We start from the raw sequence: 19,474 nt of genomic DNA on the forward strand, positions 1-19,474 counted from the left end.
GTAAACACTTTGTTGCTGAGTTTATGGGCTCAGCCTCTAGTTTTGAAAATAAAGTGAAGTTCATTTTGTAAATTATAATCACTGTTAGTGTTGCTCCATAGCTAGCTACATGTGATTGCCATTGTCATTAGACTGTAAGCCTGTAGTGTTGTGGCTTTAGGCTTCACAGAGGGTTTTCATTAACAAACAGGTGACGTCACAGTGTTTTCCATCTTTTATCTACAGTCTATGACCCCAGAGTCATTAGTATGTGATGTGTGAAACAAGTTAGGAGGGCAGTGTGCCTTACAAGAGTTGTTTAAAAAAAAAAAGTTTGCAATTAAGAAACATGACAGCACATAAACAGCAATGGAGCTTTATGAGCTAAATATGAGATTTAACAAACAAACATTTATTATTATGATGAATTCAATATTGTTTTTTTTATGTTTTTTTTAAGAATAAGAAAAAGTGACCAGGCTTATTGTTGAAATGCACACAGGGACAGTATCACCACAGTGGCAGCTTATCTTCTCGGTTTTCCTTCATTTCCCTCAATCAAAAACAATCAGGAGACCGTGAACCGAGACAGACACGCCTTCATCGCTGCTTTTAACCCTCTTCTCCGTCCCCATGGTAACCCTTGACCAGGAGCAAGGAGCAGCCCTGCTCCTCACCCCTGTATTGCTATAAGGGATTGCTCATCAAACAGGGAGCCAAATTCTTTACCTGCTCCCTGAGGCATTTCAGGATTAGTTTACACACAAGTCATCAGCCAGCATGTTCTAAATTAACCAGGACCTTCTCCTGCTGTCAAATGCCCCGAGTGAATATTTTGTCAGGGCTACAACTCTACACATCATAATGTGTAAGTGTAGGTTAAAGTGTTAGGCTGAAACATTGAAAGAAGGTCATAACACATTATTGCTCCAGACTTATTGCTTTCGTCACCTCATGACTGTCTGTCCTGATGCCTTGTGTAAATTTAATGGGATGTGATACGAAAGAAAGACTAATTCTCGTTTTGTAAAAGTGTGGAATCTGTTTTCTGTCTGCTTGTATCTGAAAATGGTTTATGTCCAGCTTGTTACCACACATGCGGCATTGTACTGTTTGGCTGATATTGCAATACTTCGCAGGCCTGACTGCATGTCACGCTTCATTATTAGGATTTTTACACTGTATAAATCTTCTGTATTTTCTTGTCCACAGGAATTGTTTTGGCACCATTCCTACTACCAAGACACAAATAAGTGTATTTCTATTGTTGTAAACTCCAGATTAGGGCTGGGTATCGTCACTGATTTCTATAATCAGTTCGATTCTGATTCACAAGGTTCCGATTCAGTTCGATTCAGTTTTGACTCAGACAGTTAGAAATATGATAATTCTGATCATTTATCAGTACTGACACTTGTGAGACTTCATCAGAGGAGTAAGCATCACAGCAGATGCCTTTGTGTCAACGTAACTGAGGATAAAACACAGAAAAACGTGAAGGAGATTTTCCTGACCTGGCTTTTTATAGCCCCCTTAAAAATATTCTGCAGCAGATCAAGCTAAAATCGATTTGAATAGGAAAATCGATTATTTAAACCCTGTGTGTTTAATGGTTTCAACCGCATGAAATATTGTTTGTATGGATGTTCGAGTCAAGAGGATCGCTGTCATTCAAGTGACAAAGGTCCTGAAAATGAAGCGTAATTAGAACAGACTAGTAAAAGATAAAAATAGAACAATATCTGCAAGTATGTAAAGAACAATAAACACTCACAGTAGCCAGTGTTTCGACTGGAGGCTGGAGCCTATCCCAGCTTACACTGCGTGAGAAACATGTTACACTCTAAGCAAGTTAGCAGTTGATCACAGCACAAACACAGAGTTCCAGAAAATTATTCCTTATAGCCAGTTTATATTGCCAATTAACTGAACATGCAGCATGTTACTGGACTGTCCAGGCGGGGGCGGACATGCAGCCAGAGACAGAATACACAAGTTCCACCTGAATCTAGCAGAAAATACTGAGTTTATTTAATATATCATAAAGAATGACAGTTAATCTCTATTTTAGAAAGATAAACTAATGGGCAAGTTAAATTTTTTTGCCCCCAACATGCGCGTTTAATTTGGTCATCAATCCTTTAGTTTGCCTGTGCTCACACACATCCACAGGCGCTGTGGAATATACAGTCGTCACGTTATTGACTGGAGAGGTTTGCTAGGTCGGCACAAAGTCGTATTTCTTTGGAAAAGTGTTTTTTTTTTAAATCCCAAAACTATTTTCTCTGAGTCAGCAAAAAAGAAATTCACAGTAAGAAAAATGGGTGGAATTTTTCCGGCGATATTAAAATATGATTTTTTATGACGCGCATATGAATCAAAGGCGAAAAACAATACACCTAGGACAGGAGGGTAAAAGGCATTTTTTATTTCTTGGCAGCTTTAAATTTGTTGAGAGTAATGACATGTCTGCATTATTGATGTGGCAGTTGTTACTATCCGGGGATCTGTTTGATCGCAGCTCAGACCTTCTGCATGCACAGTTTCTGCTGTGAGTGTTTATTTAACCAAATCGCACAGAGTGCTTCAGGAGGCCGGGTGATGATTCTCTATGTTTTTGTGTTTCATTAAAGCAGGTCACAGGAGCCAAAGGAAAGGTTTACTTGGAGGGGATGGGAAGATAAGGCCATGAAGGATTTGACCTTTACTGATGAGTGTAATTTGTTTGTATGGGAAAATGAGGTAAGGAAAGTCTCATTGTGCATAATTTCTATTTACAGCACTGGAAGGAGGAAGTGATGTATTGAGGAAATAAGGGTTAATGACGCTAAAACATTAATACTCCAAGTTACCTGTCACTTACTGCCACTCTTCCCTTTTCATAGAGCAGGAGCTTGCCTGAAGTGATGTACCTCAAGTGTTCTTCTCCAAGGAGACACAGTATTTCTACATATGCATTAATTTGCAACCCTCTTACATAATGAGGGATGATGGAGGATTAATTTTAAAATGCACCTTCAAACCAAGTTACATTTAATTCCAAATGTTTCTCATGTGTTATGTAAAAAGAGCAAATTTATGTGATCACCCTGCCGTCGTACGCAGCTATTACACGGCTCTCAACAGCAAGCAACTGATTCACTACCGTGCAAAAATAAAATGTAAGCACTTTGAGTGTTTTAGATTTCTATCCAACAGCAAATACCTGTCAGACACCCCTGCAGCTCTGCAGCAACAACTCTAAACATGCAGCGATATTTATTTTATTTATTAATTTTTTAAAACTCTTCAAATGGCAAAAACAACAAAGAGTCCTGGAACATCTGGTATGACACCCGTAAAACACTGATCTCTACATCATAGAGTCGATGTGGGATTACGTGAAGAAACAGAAAACACTGAGACAGCCTAAATCAACCGAAGAACGATGCTACCTGCCAACCACCTTGAAAAACTATGCAAGTGAGGGGGCTACAAGAGCTCACACTACATATTGATTTGACAGGTTTTATGTTTCTGTTGCCTTTGTTGTACTTCATACAAAGTTAACTGCTAAATAAAACTAGTCATTGGTTTATCTTTAAAAGGATCCTCACTTTGCTTTTAGTGCCTACATCTCAGGGCTAATACCATAGATGCAAACAATGGCCTTACATAAACTGAATAATGAATTTAGCTTTATCTATAGTACAAGTATTTTTCTTTTTTTAATACTCTTTCCTGCTTCATAATTAATATGATTTTAGTGGGTATGCAGAGTTCTGCACTGAACTCACTGGATGGGTTAAAGTTTATGTGTTATGGTGGTTCTTGCAATTATGTTGTGTTTAGGTTTTGTTTTCAGGGAATGTGTTTTGTGGTTTCCAAGTTTTTGTAGCTGACAATAGGATTTAGCCAAGACCTGCAGTTCTTCTAGGTCAGCGGTCCCCAACCCCCGGGCCACAGACCAGTACTGGTCCGCGAGAGTTGAGGCTCGGGTGTGAAATTTATGGTTTTTGGGTTTTTTATCGTTTTTATTTATCAACTGGTTGGCAGTGGATCCTGGAGGTTGTTGGCTCTCACTGGGCGAAACTGGTTGCAAAGAAGGTGCTGCAGCAAAACTTGATCTGATTACTTTGGTTGCTAGCGGGTTGCCTCCAGAGGGCACTTCCCATAATGAGACACTTGACTCGGCTTTCACAGAACTGGGGTTAGGCTAGTAACCAAACGTTTTTCGTGTTGGGCTTTAAATACTAGCTAACTACTGGCCGAGTGGTTGTACAAGAAACTGGTTGAACTAGAAATAGAGAAAATTCACCTTCAAAGTGAAAGTTGGGCTTCAGACCTGCAGCCAACAATTTTCAAAAGTCACACCTTTTACTCTGAAGGCAAAGTCTACTTTTTCAACTTTGTGTTGGAGTTTTCACAGTTTCTCTACAGCTCTGAGAGTAGCTGGACACTGTTTGTAGACAAGCCTGTCACTTCCACAAGTTAATGTCACATGTCTGCAAAACTGTATAGATAAAAAAACATCCCTCATTGGTTTGTACTTTACGTTTTCACACTTTGTGTTTTGGGTGGATAGCAAAGAGTTTGTTTGCTCACTAAAATCAACCTATGTTTCACATTCTGCATGGTTTATAGTTTTCTCTTATTTATAAACTCAAACCTTATTATAGTCTCATTTACAAATGTAATATTCTATTTTCATGAGGTTGGATGAAAAAAAGGATCTCCAAGAATTAAAACTTGGCACATAACCTATAAACAAGCTTTAGCCTTACAAATAACCACCAGATTCAGTCTAGTTAATACAAAACACTCTGCACTATATGTTAACACAGAACTGTACACACATGTCCACATAATTTTATCATTCACAGCCGTTGTCACATGTTTGGCGACACTAGGAGACCAAACACGGGAATCAGCCTGAAATCATCAGCAGCTGTGTTCTTAGAGGGGTGTGAATCACAAGCATTGCCCATTATTTTTCTGAAGGTGCCAACTTTAAGCTAAAGTGAGCTGAAAAAGACACCAAACTTTTAGTTTCTTTATTTTGGCAGGTTTAGTTGGGGTATAAAAAGAAATAAGGGCATGTGGGAACGAGGGGGTGACAGAGAAATGAAAATGACAGCAGTCTTTGAGGAAGCAGAGGACCAGTACAGAAAGTGAATTTTTTAGTGGGAGAATGAAGACTGTGGAGAGAAATCAGATCCTTCCTGGTCTTTAACACAAGCTCTTCTCTCTTCTTGCCTTTTTGAGTGTCGATAGCCGTTAGAACAGTATTACAACATCATCAGAACTGGAAGGAACTTCAAAAGAAAACTTGCTCATTGAACTTTAAGTCACAGCCGATCTGTTGCTCAATACGAAGGAGACTCACTGCAAATGTACCTTTAGAAATCCTCTCAGGGCATAATTTAGAAATCATAAAAAACACACCATTTAGCAAGACTTTATTTTTTAATTTTTGTTTTCTATAAACAAATTTTTTAACACCCCCCCCCCTAGAAATATTCCTAAAGAGCATGTTTGTGATTATGTGGATGCTCAGCTGCTTCATTGCTTCATGCTGCACACACCACCAGCGTCACTGGTCCACTCTAACAATATCCTTTAAAAGACGTCAAGATGACTCTCATTTGTGCTTTATGCTCTAAAATGACTGCACTGCAGAGAACCTGTGTCATTTTATTAGCATACTGCAGCCATCATATAAAACTTTTACTGTGTGCTATAGATGCAGAGATGTCTAGCAGTGCCTGCAGATGAGAGAAATAGCTGTTTTCACCCTAATCTAAACCTAAAGAGACTTCAGTGCCTGCAGATGAGAGACCAATTTACACTTACTGTTCACCTAATCAATGTCCTTTAAATTTTAAGATGTCAGGCATTCATTTTTATGTATAACATGACTGCACTACAGTAACTAGCACTATTAATACTGCAAAGATCAGCCTTACACTGCTAACTTAATATGTCATTCATTATAGAATTTCATGCTCATAATTTGTGCACTGCAGAGACTCTGTGTCATTTTATAGCATATTTTAATAAAAAAACTAAAGCACTGTCACCCAGCTGGCCTCATGTTAGCAATGAGTTTTCTACTGTGTAATAAATTCATTTTAAATTTATACCATTGTTAATTGATCCTTCAGCATCAAAGATTTAATGCTACTTATGTAAGTTTCATTCACATTTGTCAAAACTGGGTGCAGCAACAAATTTTAAAAGCTAGGCTGTTTTCAATTTAGCTTATTTTAATAAACAACATTGCCATATGCAAAACTAGGGTGGCAGCAGGGGTGGCAAGAGATTATTTTAGGGTGGCATGCCACCCCATGCCACCAGGTAGATCCGCCACTGACTATGTTTTATATGCGGTAAGAAAACAAATAAAAAGCTGGGACTTTCTTTTTTCATCCTAGGCTCAAAGTTTCTGTTGTTGTCAGTTTTATTCATTTATTTATTTGTTTATTTATTTATTGGGGTTATTGGGGTCTCTCAAGTTTTTCCACTTCTTTATTCATTCCTTCATGTCTATTCCATTTCAGCAATCTCTCTCTCCAGGAATTTGATGATTGTTATTTTCTCACTGAAAAATTCAGTGAAGTATCTGGAAATGCACAAGAGGAATCAACTGCACTGTCAATCATTAGTGTGATTATGATTTACTATCGGAGTTAATCTTTTATTCAGTACGACCCAGAATGAGTGAACTCTTAAACTCAGCAGGAAAGTGTTTATGGACATCAGGAACAAACCTGTTTTCTCATAGAATTTCATTGTCTAATGGCTAAAAATGATCGCTAACAAACTAACATGCGTGACATAAATTTGGCTAACATCTAACCTAGCTTGATAATATATTTATTATATTGTATAAATTAATAAAGAAATTTTTTTATAATAATGCAGGAACAACATATTTACGGAGATATCAGACAAACTCTTCTATAGGACTGGAAGTTGTTTTGCAACCACAGCTATCGCCATCTGGTGGCTTTCAGATAGAATGGAGGTTTTTAGCTACTTTGCACTGATTTCATTTTTCTAATCCATTTGTTTTATTCTGTCTGGTGATGATATAAAAAATACTAGTACATCTACAGCTCCAGCTGAGATTTCAGGAAAACGTCTAAATTCGAAAATCAGCCTTCTCCCCATAAAGATAAATCTGTCTATTGAACCTTGACCCTCGAAAAATAACCCTTCTAAAAGCAAACCTTTTGTGTGAAGTGTCTTGAAGACATTTTTCAGGAAGTTCTGGATTTTTTGGCTCACAAATGAGCCATGTGATTGATGCTGCTTCAGTGACAGATACACTGACATGCATTGAATTTGAAGGCAATTTCCTTGTGTCTTGATTGAATCAAGAGATAGATGTCCTGGTGGCTCAGTCGTGGATAAGATGTGTTCAGCCAATAGAACCTCTGTCAGATGTCGTCTCCTTCACCCCAGTCCTAAACTTGTCTTGGGCGCACATGATCTGTGAGCAGAATGCTTCGCCTCATTGCTCCAGGATGAAGGGAGTGTGTGAGTCTGTGAATGATGGAGTCCGTACACTCCAAACTCTGGCATTAGTCCACTGTTGCGATGTTGTTGATGAAAAGCCTGTCAGACGGCAACGCGTCCACACAAATCTTGGCTGTAGTCCACATCTCCACACCACAAATCTAAAGCATGCCTCAGCTACTCATCCCCCACTAAACACTTAGCAGAGAAATGAGCCCAGCGTTGCGATCAGTAGAGCAGATAAGCGTGCACCAGTCTACACTGGGACAGTGACTTTTAAAAAAAATTTGCACATCTATGCAGCCAAAGTCATTTGAAATGCATAAGATGGGGCTGCAGGGTGCCCGTGTCCAATCAGCAGTACCCCACCTGCTTCACGAATCATTACACCACTGAGGTGGTTTTTGTGATGTTGCTGTAGCTTTGTTAAATTTACTCTCTGGGCTTTTGAGGTCACTGAAAAAAGAATCTGGGTTTTTGAAAGGTTATATTATTATTTAGCCGATAGATCCCTGATGGGTTTAGACAGTGTTGCTGTCATAACACAGGTGTTTTTTCAGAATAACACTGTTTATTTAATTTTTACTTTTATTCCAGTGTGCATCTGCAATGCCATATTTCAATGCAGTTTAACAAACAGGACAATTACTAATTAACCCCCAAACGATCTATTTTAGAGACTAAAGTGACCAAGGGGGGACATGTATAACATCAGTATATGTTACGCAGGAACATTTTTAATGTTTGCATTTATCAGACCTGGTTTTTAATAATTTTATGCAAAAGTAGATATACCAGCTCATATCTGCAGTTTGAGCCATTTTCATCATCACTTTGGGCTTTAAGTATCTGCCTGAGGCTTCTGCAGCAATCATTCTTCCAGGTCTGTTAGTCAAAGTTCATTCTAAAACATGAGTGTAGTTCTTAAAAGTGTAAAACTGCAATAAATTAAAGTCTATTAAATTTAAAACCATACATATATTTCTGGGATGATAAATGACCCCATACAACTTTCTATTATCCTTTCCACATCAGTGGGTCAGTTCCTATAAAAACCTTTAAAAGCTGTAGGAGAAGCATCTCTTCCTTTGTGTGATGTGAATCTCGTGTTTCACCACAAAGAGCTGCTCTTTTGGATTGAGGTCCGGTGACTGTGGACCCCATTTGAGTCATGTTCAAGAAAATCAAACAAACACTCAAACAAACAAACAGTTTGAGATGATTTGATCTTTGTGAGATGGGGTGTTTTCCTGCTAGAAGCAGCCATCTGAATATGGATATACTGTGGTCATAGAAGTTTGGATGTGGTCAGCAACAATACTGGGATGAACAGTTAATAGGAGGCAGAATGGATCCATACTTTCATGCTCTTTATATCACATTTTCACTCAACCATCTGAATGTTCCAGCAGAAACTGAGATTCCTCAGACCAGAAAAGTTTTACCAATCTTATGTCTTATGAAGTGTAGCCTCAGTTTCCTGGTCTTAGCTGATAGAAGCGACACCCAGTGTGGTCTTCTGCTGTAGCTTATCTCCTTCAAGGTTTAATGTACTCTCTTTTTTTGTGTGGTTGGCTAACTGGTTAAGAAGAAATTGAAGAGCTATACCTACTCAAAGCCGCACTAATGGCAATGCCTTTAATACGTTGACCCAGTCGTGAATGTCTTAAAAACTGTAGGATGGATTGCTTTAAATTTAGCTTGGATGTTTATGATACCCAGAGGAAATCTATGAAGTAGATAATCCTCGTGATATTTCCCCTTTGTGAAATTTGTGGTTTTTATTTTGCCAACAGTTAAGACTTCCATTAAATTTACTGCACGATTTCCTGTTCACTTTATTCCCTGCCCACATTTCAGTTTGTAATTTGTAGTTTACAAAATGCCAATAAGCTGCAAATAACAATTTTCAGCTTATCACAAAAAACGATCAAATGTTAGAAATAAAAGAAAAAGTTTAGCGAAAAAGGGAAACCAGTCAAAACTGAAAGATAAATTACAAAAATGAGGTCAGATTGAGTGGGAGTAAGAAATAACAGACATAGCTGTTGGACTAATTTGCTGTGGCTCGTTAAAAGGAAATAAATATAGAAATGACCAAATGAGCTCTTTGTGCTCGGCTCTGCTCATGACCAGGCATCAAAGCGGAAAACTTTGGCCAGAAAAATTTTTATGGGGACAAGTAAAGCTTTGTTTTTAAAGAATCTCATCTGAAGTCTTCCTCAAGGGTATCCTGCATATGACCTCCTCATGTCACGCCAAACGTCGCTGCCTGAAAACGGCAAATTGGGCCACGTTCCTGCTGTTTTTGTCAGCAGGTGACACTGACTATCACTTGTCACCTGCTATCACTGACGGCTGCCTTCAACTCGACTAAAATCTAAGGATAAAACGATGACCCGTGTAAAACGCGTTTTTATGAAGCGGCACACTAAAGAGTGAAGCTCGTTGGTTGGCTATTTTAAGAGAAATTGCTACAGCTGTGGTGAGTCATGCCAGTGTTTTCCCCTGTGACTTTGCATTTTTTGTGTTGTTGCTGATGTTTGAGGCAGCTGGGCTGGGTTGCTGTTGCTGGAGATGTGGAGGTCAGACCCAGAATTAGCCGAAGGGGCAAAAGAACAGCTGGGCGAAACGGGATACTGCCTGCAGCTGTAGACGGGCCTTGCACCCCTCTGTCTTACCACTGAGTCCACTTAGCATGTGAATGCACATATGTTCATGCCAAGTTTAATGCATGAGTATTTGACTTCCTTTGTACATGGTTAGGCACAGGTTTAGTGCAATTTGCATATTTGGAGTCTTGTGACTCGCCAGTGACATCATTCTGCCATAGGGAGAGAGATGACAGCTGTTAGAGTAAACCTCTGCTACTTATTAGATAATCTTTAAATCTCCCGATTTAGATAAGGGCAGGAAAGGAGAACCAGGATGAAAGGAAGATGGGGAAAAAAGAGAACATTCGAAACACAGAGATATCACAAGAGAGGCAAAAAGGTAGCAGAAAAACACACTTTACTTGCGATGTCTTGTAAAGGATTGTTACAAAATTTGTTTGTTGACTGTGATTGCTCTTATGCTGTTCACATGATCTTTTTGTAATTGTACAAACACACACAGAGTTCTCTCAGTTGGGCCAAGGATCAGGCAAGTGTTACGGGAGCAATTGTGTGGAATGAAAGTCATCTATTTGTGCGCATCGATTAAACATTGTTCCCATGGGGGTCTTTCAATCTGCAGATTTAATTAATAAGTTTCACAGGACTAACAGGCAGCAGGGGCCTGCAGCTGGGTGAGCGTGAGTCGGTTAGAGTGGTACAGCAGAATGAAAGAAGGGAACAGTGGTGGGGGAGAAAGGGAGAGTTGGTATGAGGAACAGACGAGGCCTCGGGCAACAGGAAGGAGAGGAAGCTGACTTTATGGAGATGAACAAGTAAAAGTCAGCTGTGCACTTTGAGGAAGAATCTGCTTGATGAGAAGATTCAGCTCTCTTAGTAAAATAGAGTTGCTGTACAACTAATTTCTGACAGCAGATTTGAGTCCATACACTCATGTGCATCACATTTAGTTTAAAAAAAAAAAAAATTACCAAGAAGCCCTTCTAAAATATCTTTTGAGCATCACTGACCTGCTTGTATCACAATTTTGCTTAACCTTGTTAAAAATTAGGCTGTGAATAAAAAAAGAAGCTAAATTCTTGGAATAAAGACTGAAAACAGCTGAACTGGCCTGCAGAATTTACCCTATAACAGCGTGTTCTTTTTATTATTTAATTTGCACTTAAAACGTCACTTGTTGATTTTATTTCCTTTGCCAGCTAAATGCTTAATTCCAGTTTTCAGTGCTGAATAGCTTCTCTCCAGTTTTATGACTACACTTAAAACTTTCCTTTTTGATAAAGCCTATAGCTAGGGCTGGATCAGACGGCTCTTTACCGTCCTTTAGTTAATCTGCTGCAGACTCAGGCTGCTGGGGCATTTCCCATGATGCACTGAGCACTTCTCTAGTACCCTCTTTTCACTAATGCCACTGCTGCATGCTGTTAACTTTTGTCTACTCCCACTCGTGGTTTGTTTTGTCCTTTTCTCTCCGTTATGGTTTTTATCCTCTTTCCACTGCTCCACTTGTTGTGGGAAATGGCTGCCAGTCATTGAACCGAGTTCTGGTGGAGGTTTCTTCTTATTGGGGTTTTTTCAGTCACATGACTATTAAAAATGTGACATTAACTTGTTTGGACATGTGACAATCATCGTGACAACGTAGGATCAAGTGATTAAGACAACTAGAGACTAGTCTGTGACCATCTGGCAACCACCTGCCATGAGGAGAGTATTATCTTACCAGTTGTAAGTAGTTACTGGAGGTCGATGGCAGTGATTGGTAAACCCCAGTGACACAGACCTATAGACTGATCAATAACCCCCTGCACCTTCTTTGCAACTGACTTCACCCAGTGAAAACCAACAACCTCAAGGAATCAGGTGGGAATTCTCCATAAGTGGTGGTTATATCATGTCCACTATAGCAGACAAGTCTCAAGCACTATGCACACGATGTCACGTGAGGAACCTCAGTAAGAAGAGAGTTTTTTCCTCACCACTGTTGCCACCTTCTGATATTGTAGTGTCTTAACACAAAACAGCGAGTGACTGTTGCGTCACTATAAAACTGAACTGAATTGAGGTAGATAACTCACCCTGATGTTGTTCTCTTAGTTTATTCCTGATTAAAACACAACATAAACTGCAGGAAAGGCACACAGCTGCAGAGCGGTCAAAGCAGCCTCACAATAACAACCACCTGTACGTCATCGCTGAACAATCAGCGCACAAGAGCCTGACAGATGTGAACAAAGCACACATGTGACTGTGAAGCAGAATGAGCTGGAGATGAAATGATTCAGAAACGGTGACAAAAGAGAAGGAGGATGGGAGTGTGTGTGGCCTGTTTTTAGCATGGCTTTGAGGCTCAGTAGCTTGGTGATATAGTGATAAGGAGCATGAGAAAACTGAAGAGAAGCAGGGAGATGGATGTGGTGTATACTTACTCAGTAAGCTAACCTGGTAAGAGTGTGATTTTAAAAACTAGAAGTAACACTGAGCATGAGAAAGGTTTAATTAGAGAATCAAGGTGCTTGATTTCTACTTTAACTCCTATGGGAATAAAATAGAATCTTCAACCCTGTATGTGACCATACTTCTGCACATGCAACCACGCATAAGCAGCTTAACACACACGTACACGTTTTCCCCGAAAATCCTCACTGGAAAAGCCACTTCCCATCACTCCTGCCAAGGTGGCAGGGAGGTCTCACTCTAATTGCTGAACAGATTGACAGAATAAGGGGATTCCAGGTGTGCAGGGCCCAGAGTGAGAAGGGTGTGACTGTGCACAGAATGCATTATCATGCATGTCAACTCCCAGTTCATTATAGGAATGTGCCTCTATTTAAGGAGCACACCTTATCTGCTGCTAATTGCAAATTGCAAGATAGAGAAAATCCTTCCATCTGGGTAAAATAACCATTTCATGGACATAATTTCCTCCAAATCTCCTGGGAAATACAGGAGGCTCTGTATTGATGGATATTCCCTCTGCTGAGCTCTCACCCGGGAAAATGTGAGAGCAAATCGTCCCCAAGATGAATGCTGATAGGTTCCGAGGGGTTGCTCTGCCTCTATCTTTATCTTCCACCACTTCCCTTCTGATCATTAACTCCAAAAGTAGCTCCCCAGTCGAGACCTGGGTTGGAAATAATCACACGACCACATTGTGGTGGTAATTCTCAGGGCAGCAGTGTTTGCCCTTTAATCTCCTCGACAGAAGAGGTTCTGAAAAGACGATGCACTGACCCTGAAGAGCGAGAGTACATCTGATATTATGCAAACTTTTTTTAATGGATGCATGTGCGCTAATGTGTGTGTACTCAGTTTGTGAGCAAGTGCATGTACCATTAACTGTGCGTGAAGGTTTTTCAGGACTTATCAGGTGATCCGCTGCAGCCGGGTTCTTAATTGACTGTTCACACGGCATATAAAGTGACCTATCATCCTCATTTTGTCTGATCTTACAAACATCAGGACACTTTTCCAAAGGGCTTCTCACTTATAGTTTCACGTCGAGGAGCAGGTCCACTCTGTGCATCTTAATTAAAGCATCTTATTGAAGTAATGCACTTTGAAAAGTCCTTATTTACCAACACTTTGCACCGTCAACCATCTAGAACTAATTCCATCTAATCACACTAAGTTACTTCAAATCCTTAGTGTCACTTATGAATGTTAATCGTGAAATGCACAAAGAGCACAGCCCTCCTGAGGCCTCCATTTCTCCTCTTGTACGTCTTCTTCGTTATCACAGGAGTGAGAAAAATTAAGCCTGTAACATGAAGGAGACGCGAGGCGTGCGGGACAAGGTGCAGTGTTCACAGGTCTGTTTGCAAAAGACAGAAGACACCAGGAGTATACAGGTTTGGATGTTATCCCATGTTCCCTGAATAATTCATTAAATTCAATTCAATTTTATTTACATAGCGCCAAATAACAACTGCCTAATATTGTAAGGTAAAGACCCTACAACAGTACAGAGAAAACAACAGTCAAACAACATTGTATGAGCAAGCACTTGGAGACAGTGGGAAGGAAAAACTCCCTTTTAATAGGAAGAAACCTCCAGCAGAACCAGGCTCAGGGAGGGGCGGCCATCTGCCACAACCAGGTGAAGGTGAGGAGAGGAAGAGGGGACAAAAGACACACTATGGAAGAGTGTCAGTGAGTGATAATAACTGATGATTAAATGCAGGCTGGTGTATAAACACATATTGAGTGTAAAAAGGTGCATGAAGAAGAAACACTGAAACAAGAAAAAAGAAACATCTGTCTCTCAAATCCAATCTGGAAGCTGTTTCCAGGGGCCTGGAAGCTGAAGGCTCTGCTTCCCATTCTACTTTTAAATATCCTAGGAACCACAAGTTAACCAGAAGTCTGAGAGTGACGTAGTGTATTGGGGTGATACGGTACTATGCGGTCTTTAAGATAATTATTGAAGACTTTGTACGTGAACAGAAGAATTTTAAATGAGATTCTGGATTTAATATTGAGCTAATGAAGAGAAGCCAATGTGGAAGAAATAACAATGAAGATGAAAAAAACACTTTAATTAAATTAAACGGGCGATCGTGGCTCAGGAGTTTGGAGTCCGCCCTGTAATCGGAAGGTTGCCGGTTCGAGCCCCGGCTCGGACAGTCTCGGTCGTTGTGTCCTTGGGCAAGACACTTCACCTACCGCCTACTGGTGTTGGCCAGAAGGGCCGATGGCGCGATATGGCAGTCTGACCCAGGGCAGCTGTGGCTACAACTGTAGCTTGCCTCCACCAGTGTGTGAATGTGAGCGTGAATAGGTGGATGACTGGGTATGTAAAGCGCTTTGGGGTCCTTAGGCGGGGCTAGTAAAAGCGCTATACAAATACAGGCCGTTTACCATATGAACTTTTATATAAATGATATTTGTATTGATATTAAAATTATTATTATTTGCAGATGACACAAATATTTTTTGTTCTGGGGGGAATCTAAAGGAGCTGCTGGATACAATTACATCAGAAATGTGCAAAATTAAAAAATGGTTTGACAGGAATAAACTATCGCTTAATCTAAGTAAACTAAAATAGTCTTATTTGGGAATTCCCAAAGAAGCACACAAGTGCAGATTGATATAGATGGTGTGGAAACTGTGCTTTTTTGTTTGTTTGTCTCTTTTTATTTCTCTGTTGTTGTACTTTCTTAAGATGTTCAAAATAGAGATTCAATTCAATTCAATTCAATTAGACTCAACTATTATATGGTATGGCTTTTGCAGTCTTCAGATCAAAATCTAGGAGATTTTGAACCAACCTATCAGACAGACATTAAAATGAGAAATGATGAAATACCTTTTGGAATTTTTCCAGTTTCACAGCAGACCAAGCATCTTACTAAGACATTGTATTTTGATGTTGCCTTTAGTTTTTCCCTTGTCCACATATCTAAATTGCAACTATTGAGAAAAATCAATGGAAACAAAATGATTGCAACTGAAAGCACAGAAACAGAAATAGCAAAACACCTATTAACTCTTTATGATGCTAGCAGGACACTATATGAAAAAGCATCGTGATTAGATTTAATACAGTCCAAACTTTCCCCCCAGTACGTGTTTTCACAAAGCTTGATACTTAGTGCTAATCTTTTAGCCACCCCTCATTTGTTTGTACTTTCAGCCAGACTTTGTTGTAATGTTTCAGTGGTCTTGAGCGATAATTTTCCAGACTTTTTGAAGGTCTTTCAGATTTTTCCGTTGGACATTGGCTGCTTTTTTGCTCTTTTTCAATCCCGACCTTTACCTGACCATTTTATAAAGGAATGTTTTTTTGTTTATTTGTTTAGCCACTTAACAAGGACAAAAAGTCAATGGTGTGTCTCCACATAACAATAGGTGCTTTATTACAAGCAGCCTGTCACAAAAATGATTAATTGGTTCCCATTTCTTTACTTGAATCTACAAAAATGCCAAAGATAACACAGTTTCACAGACATATAATGATATTTTTAGATAAACAACTTGGCATATCATACCCAACATGATGTGTAGTGTGTCCTTATTTTGATTTGAGGAAAGTGAACAAATAGAGAACAAAAGAAAAAGGACAAGGACAACTGAGAACAAAAGAACACTGCCAGTGCAGTAAAAGCATACCTGGATAGAAAAACACACAATGGAGCACTATCAGTCATGGACTGGCATCCCCAGAGCCTGGACCTCAACATTGTTGAAGCTGTGTGGAATCATCTTTACAGAGAACAGAACAAAAGACAGCCAGCATGCAAAGAAGAGCTTTGAATGTCCTTCAAGAAGCCTGGAGAAATTTTCCTAAAGACTAAAGAAATTAAAAGAAAGCTGCCTCAGAGAGTTCAGACTGTGTTGAAGAATAAAGGTGGTCATACCAAATAGTGACTTTCAAGCTGCTTTTGTCTTGTATGTTGCCGTGTATGAATAAATCCCTGCACCTGATTTCCTAGCAAAATATAAAGAAGTGAGGAGAGACCCAGTAAATTAACTTTTAGTGAGCATAAATTATGTCAAACACCCCCTTTCCCCTTGTAGAAAGCGCCCAGACTGCAGTTGAGCCCTTGCAATGTGCCTTTTTTTGCCTATACAATAAGATTAGATTTGTATGAAACAGGTAACGGTGAAACTGCTATTTCAGGTGTGAGTGTGTGTCACTAAAGGGATTGCGAAATGGTATGGCCAAATCAAAAGGAGCTGAAAAACCACTGTGTTATTACATCTTGACCAGTCAAACAGACAGAACTCATTTCCTCATCACACACGACTCCTTAACCTCAAAATGGTGTCAAATTAACAGTAAAGGCAGCATTCAACTGACAGGGAGAGACAGAGAGGGGAGGATAATTATCATGCTGCTTTGACACACTGGTGGGAGGAAAAAAAACCTCAGAGGCTGTGGTGAAAGAAGACAGGGACAGACTCAGGACGTGTAGCCAGTCCTGACTGTAATCAGCATCTTTATCCATCATCATTAGCCACTGTTAAACGTGGCAACTGCCGATCACATCCATTTACACGCCCACAGAAATGCACAAAGCCTCTCAAATCCATTAGGAGAGGAGGAAGGAGCAGGAAGAGTCTTTCTGTTTGTAAAGCAACCGGAGGCATCAACTTATTTTTGTCCTTTCACCTCCTCAGTGGCAATGCAGCAGGCAGTATAGAGTGTCAGATTTGGAGTTTTCACAGGATTAACAGGAGTCCGACCACGTCAGAGTAATTAGAAACTGAGCAGCCATCAATCAAGCAAGCATCCTCTTCCCTCTGAGACTTACTGATAAACATGCCAAAAGCTGCACAGCATTCATCTTTTCATGAGCAGCGCAGCTCAACTCTTCCTCCGTCTTTTACTCATGGATGGCTCCTTCATCTGTGGCCCTCCCAACTCACTTATGTTCTGTCGTGTGCATCACATAAATGCATGCAGACAGAAGGAAATCAAGCACTGGTTAGTGCTTTCAAAGACATTCAAATCACGCAAAAAACACGCTCCCCAAAACCCCTGTATGTGTCCACCCAGGCATAAATATGCATGCAGCTGTGAAGCATACATACAGGGATCATGTTTGCGCATGCAGCATGAAGTGCAGAGTGAACCCAGTAACAGTTAGTTTGCATAACAGGTCTAGGGTGGAACTGCTGTTTTTCCACACTTGCAGCAGGACTCTGAGGAGACGTGCATATTTGCTGGCTGTTCATTCAGTCGGGACATTTAGTTCAAATTAGCTCGGAGGTTTGGACTAAGACTCTTAACAACATGACATGTTCCCTATCTTAAACACTGCATAATTACAAAAAAGAAAAAACTTTTTGGAAGTGTTTTTGCTCCAGAAGACTGTCTCTATATTACTTTTCTGTTTTGTCAATTAGCACTGCCTGCTTTTTCCTTTCCTTCTTGCCAAAAATGTAAATGCAGTTTAAGATATTACCCAAATCTACCGTGAAATCTCTCATCTTTGATCAGACACGCTCCATTTCCCCCACCTCTCTTTGGCCTCTGCAGTGCCAGTTTTTCGGGGTTAATCTTAAAGGAAAACTACAAAGAAAGCTGACAGAGAAGTCTTTACATTAGATGGTGTGGAGCCTCACCAGGCTGGTTCAGTGCTCACCGTGAAGTATACGAATTAAGTTAAATCCCCAGCACCGTACAGCTCCACGAGGCATCTCTCACGAACCAGAACGAAAGCAGCAGCGAGGACTTTGAACGCTGTCAGCACTTCAAGTAGCCATCTCTCTCTCTCGCTCTCTCTCTCGCTTTTATTTCATTTAAATAAATAAAAAATCACTAACTATTGATAAATAAAACCATACAGAGCAATTGAGCCAAAGCACAGGGACATTTGCAGTATTACAGATGTGGCTGCATGAAGTTACTACTAATGCAAGCATTTGGAGCTGCACTTTACATCAAGTTTTATTCACAGGAGTTCACAGGAAATGCAACGTGTGTGTGAGTAAGCCTAGCACTTAAAATCCATATTTACAGACTTTACTCTGCACTTTTTGACAGATGATCAGTCTGAAATAATGCTGAGAGTGGTTTGGAGACTGGAGACCTCTGAATGCTTAGTCAACTACTTTCGCTGGGTCCTACTATTCCACACTGATGCCATTCACACAAAATCACATTACAGAGTGATGGGAGCAGGCCAGCAACTGCCTGACTGTTAAAACAATAGTTTGTTTTGTTGACGGGTAATATTACTATCAGCCAAATCTTTGTGACTGCCACTTTAGAAGCTGGGTTTGTTTTTACAAAAACTAGTTCAGCATATGCAGGCGACCACATGATTCGATAATCTAGGTTCAAATCCAACCCAGGACCCTTTGTGGCATGTCTTTCCCCACTAATCTGGTAAGCATTTTCAGTGTTTTCTTTATTAATTTGTTCAAAATAATAAATATATTATTAGATTATGTTTGCTGTTAATGTTACTCATGTTGGTTGGCTTGATATTTTTAGCTTCTTAGCTAATGCTAACTGAATGATCACCATGCTTCATAATCGTCTTCACAAACCAATGGGTGACATTATCCTTTTATTCTCTGTATGGTATATAAAATAAAAAATATTTTACTGGTCTATATTTTATTTTAAATAATTTAATATCAAGTTGTTTCCTGGGACTAAAAAAGCAATTTTTTCCTAATTATTGAAAACATTTGTAACAAATTACAAATTTTCTTTTAATTTTTAGAATTTGGCAGTTTTGGAAACTGGCTTAAATATTCTAATTAGAGCATCTGGATCCTCCACATAATTGTAGATACTCAGTGTGCTCTTCATGAGCTTACTTTGACCTCAGGAAAAAAACGTCAGCTCACACAGACATCTTTCAATGTAAAAACAGATTACCATGAAATTGGATGAGCACGTACAATACCCTAAAGTGGTA

General features: G+C 39.7%; 1 long non-coding RNA gene across 1 annotated transcript; it reads left to right on the plus strand.

Annotated features, from left to right (window-relative positions):
* The first annotated feature begins 23 nt into the window (after positions 1-23).
* Positions 24-3,440, plus strand: LOC120441816. Its single transcript, XR_005614312.1, has 3 exons — positions 24-847; positions 2,613-2,721; positions 2,865-3,440. It is a non-coding gene; the product is annotated as an uncharacterized LOC120441816 (long non-coding RNA).
* The last annotated feature ends 16,034 nt before the right edge of the window (positions 3,441-19,474 follow it).

The sequence above is a fragment of the Oreochromis aureus genome, linkage group 9, assembly GCF_013358895.1.
Source record: "Oreochromis aureus strain Israel breed Guangdong linkage group 9, ZZ_aureus, whole genome shotgun sequence".
NCBI classification, from domain to species: Eukaryota; Metazoa; Chordata; class Actinopteri; order Cichliformes; family Cichlidae; genus Oreochromis; species Oreochromis aureus.